Here is a 4116-nt window from a genome sequence, read left to right as displayed (position 1 = left end):
TAGAAGACTTTACAAGTGCTTCAAGGAGAACAGAATATTCAAAGGACTTTCAAGTGGCTATTGATATTCTATTGTTTGATGTTCTATACCCAAGTAGGCATAGAATTCAAGTCACTGAAACTATGAGATTCTTCTATTAGATAGTGAAGAAACATAGAGATCAGGTCAATGAAACTATGAGATTCTTCTATTAAATAGTGAAGAAACCTACAACTTGCAGTCAAACTATTATCATGTAGATTAATGAGTTTGTGACTTGTAAGAAAGCTATGACGAAACCCAGATTCCCTAAAATGGTTAGAGGCCATATATAGACTCAAATGTTTTAAATGGTTAGAGGTAGACCTGTCAAACGGGTCGGGTCAGGTCGGGTCAGAGTCGGTCACTTTCGGGTTCGGATTTTAGCGGGTTGACGAATTCTTGTTCAGGACCCAGAGTGTTCGGGTTCGGGTTGACCCAACGGGTTTAAAGCTTTTTTAGCGCCTTTTTTTATAACGCCTTTTTTTTACTATTAGATACCTTTTTTATGGGTTCGGGTTGAACAAATGCACCATAACAGAACAATTACAAGTTAAACTCTTATCATATCACCAACGTTTTATTAAGAATTGAATTCAGTGGTTAACTACGTGCATGCACGAAATCTCCATGGTAGATTGGTACTCCATCTCTGTTTCCACGAGATTTTCTATAAGTCAAATTAATCACCATTAATTAAGGTTACAAAAACTGGGAAACAATATGAATTTATGAATCATTAAATTAAATTTCATTGTAAATTTGTAACCCAAATATCCAAATCAAATGTTATCCCTGTCCCTATCAAGTATCAACCAAATTAACAAAGATCCTTGTCAAAGGCAAACTGGTACTTGACATGAGAGTTACTTTGAAGAAACCTGCAGTAGAATTGACAATGATCAAAGTTAGAATTTTTCACACATACAGTAATATTAGTGTGCAAGCATAAAGGCTATTCCATAAAAACAATAATATTCAGTATTGTGCCCTCACACATATATCTTGCCTCTCACTAGTTTTAACGGCTATAGACTATAGTAATGAAAAGGGGATCATAAGGTTTCCTTCTGATCCATTTGTTCTTACCAAAATGTGGCTCATCAGCCACGTATAGATGGAATTTGCACATCACTCATAGTAACATGTGTCAATTAAAGAATACAGTAAACTAAATAAAAAATGGCTAAATGAGTATAGCAACATGACATTTAAATCGACAAAATGCAAATAAACAAGGACCGTGTAAGCATTTTGATTATGATGTAATATGTGTGGATAAAAGGGATCAATACAGTCTGTCCACAACCAACAGTTAGGCGTTAAAAAATTGATCGATTTTCAGTCCAAGAAAACCTTGATTCAACAACCCCTAAGCATTTAAACGAACATTATAGCTTAATTCAGTGACTGGGTACCTGGAGATTATGTCAATCTAGCAATTCATGTGTTCACGACCCTTTCAACTACTAAGGCGACCTGAATAAATCAAGTAAAAAATCAACCATGGACTAGAACTCGCTAGAAATTTCAACTGACTTACCAGTTACCACCATCAATGATAAATTGATAACTATCTTAAAGTATAAAATTAATAACGGGATTACCTTCTTAAGTAGTGGGAGATGAAGAGGATGAGAAAATTGATTTACCACGAAGAAAGGGAATGCAACCTGCTGGAGAACCTCCTCGCTTATAGAATGGAGGATGAGAGCTCGACCGGACCGTCACCTTGCCGATACACCAGAGACTCATAGAGCTCGGAAGGATGAGATCATGAGTGGGAGAGAAAGTGAGATGGGTGTTTGGTCGGCGGCTCCAGAAGTCTGATACTTTAGTTTTAGGGTTTTTAGGTTGTTTTTTCATTTTTTTTTTTAATTTCAAAATTTTCATTTAACCACCAAACCCGACGGGTCAGACCGAACCCGACCCGTTTCTAACCCGAAAATTTCGGGTTATTCGGGTTCGGATAAAAACGGGTTACGGGTTGGAAAATCTTGTTCAGGACCCGCTTTTTTCGGGTCGGGTTCGGGTCGGTTTTCGGGTCGGGTCGATTTTTGACAGGTCTAGTTAGAGGCCATAAAACATACTCAATGTTTTGATGACAAAATTGAAATTTTGTTGATTTGCAAGAATAGTTTCACACCTATTGGTTGCAAGTTTGTTTTAAGGATAAAAACCATCAAACATGGAATTGTGTTCACACACAAAGCTAGATTAGTTGCTAAAGGTTACAAGCAAATTCATGGCATGGATTGTGTTGAAACCTCATGCAAAATCGTAATGCTTAAGTCTATAATTAAAGCAATGATTGCATATTGGTACATATGGCAATTGGATGACAAAACATCTTCCTCAGTCAAATGTTGGAAGAAACTATGTACATGGTATGTCATAGGATTTGTGGATCCAAATAAATGCTTGAAAAGAAAAGCTAGTTTATAAAATCTAAGTACAGATTTAAGCAAGCAATTGGGAATTAGAAATGTATTTTAGTGAAGCTAATAAGTATTTTAGTTTCATAAAATGTACATGATTCTTATAGATATATAAGAAGTTTAGTGGGAGTACATAAAAACTTGATTGGTCCTGTGTGTATCACACACATATCTCTCTATTGTGAAATAACATTCAAATGCTAATGACTTAGATTTGAGATTATTCATCAATAATGGACCATGGCGAAACTTAGTACATATTGAGTATTAAGATCTATTTACAAAGATCTTATAATATTGTTTTAGATTAAGTAATGGCATTTACTAAATCAAACACGAAAGTCTCCATTGGAGATATTCGACCCATGTGAATAAATCTAAGTAAAGGATGTTTGAACTATGTATAAGCATTTACTAAGTTAAACATCAAAGAGTCTAAATGAGATTCTTAACCTATATTATATGTCAAAGAATTTAGCTGAATTTAGTATCTACTGAAACTAGATAAGCTAAAGTTACATGAATAGAATTCAATTGGGAAATATTCTGCAAAAGAATTTATCATGTATGATATAATATGAGGATCGCCAAAAACGTATCGTATGACTTTAGGCATGACGAACATATACCAATCTCTATTGATCTAAGTAAAGATCAACTAGATTGAGATCAAGAAAAACTTATGGTACTTAAAAAGGTACATAGGAATAGTTCTTGATTCAAGGAAATAAAGATATGCTAAATATTGATGCTACACGCATAAACACTGGCAAAGGATCAAGCAAGATTCCCTTGGAGTTAACCATTGATAAGGACGAGCTATAGAGCATCGTGTTTTGAAATGGCAACATGGGTTGGAGACCATGAGTTGTTGCGTGGGAAATTAAAATATTAATTTCTATGTTCTAAGATACAGCTGGAAAGTCTTCCACATGTCTGTGAACTGCTTGGATAAGTAAATCCAAACAAAGCATCACTAGCAACCTAAACAGTTGAAGTAAAAGTACTTATTGCCTAAGAAGCAATAAAACAGAGTTGTTTATATTAATGAGTTCTTCATTGAACTTTGGTGGATCACATGTCTGCTAACTTGATGGCTCTTCATTGCAAAATGCGTAGAACCACTATCGAAGTAAGAAAGACTAGATCACATAATAAACAAACTCAAAAGATCTTATCATCCTATCTCGAATATCATTCGATGAAAAAGATATTAAGATTGGCAAAGCATGATAACTAAACCTATGCAACAAGTGAGAAAGCAACACTTACATTGTAGCACTGGAAATCAAGCATAGCTTTGAATTCCATGAAATGTTTTAAAGATGGGTTCGAGGCCCATGGTTGTAAAACATTAGGGTTGAACATTTATCATATATGAAATGAATTTTCATATTCCATTTAATCTTGGTTTAGTATTAAATGATGAGTCCCTTCAATTTGACGATATATTCAAGATAGACTGTCAGGACCAGTCCTGTGACTAAGAAATGTCTATCAAGTGAACTTGAATGTCAAAAGTTGAAAATGGTCCCTAGTCGGAGTTTTCTATAAAATTGGACGCATAGAAAACGTTAGACGACTAGAATGCAAGATGACTAGTAGTTATGTTTCTTGAACTATGTGGACATGGCAATGTCATAATCATTTGCATAGATAC

General features: G+C 34.8%; 1 long non-coding RNA gene across 1 annotated transcript; it reads right to left on the bottom strand.

The window, feature by feature from the left end:
* Positions 1–738: 738 nt before the first annotated feature.
* Positions 739–1865, bottom strand: LOC110799739 (uncharacterized). The gene is made up of 2 exons (XR_008928288.1): positions 1437–1865; positions 739–899 (listed from the first exon to the last, which is right to left on the bottom strand). It is a non-coding gene; the product is annotated as an uncharacterized lncRNA (long non-coding RNA).
* Between the last annotated feature and the right edge of the window lie 2251 nt (positions 1866–4116).

This window comes from Spinacia oleracea, chromosome 2 (genome assembly GCF_020520425.1).
Source record: "Spinacia oleracea cultivar Varoflay chromosome 2, BTI_SOV_V1, whole genome shotgun sequence".
NCBI lineage: Eukaryota > Viridiplantae > Streptophyta > Magnoliopsida > Caryophyllales > Amaranthaceae > Spinacia > Spinacia oleracea.
Note: the sequence above shows the minus strand (reverse complement) of the source record. Positions and strands in the feature narration are given on the sequence as shown.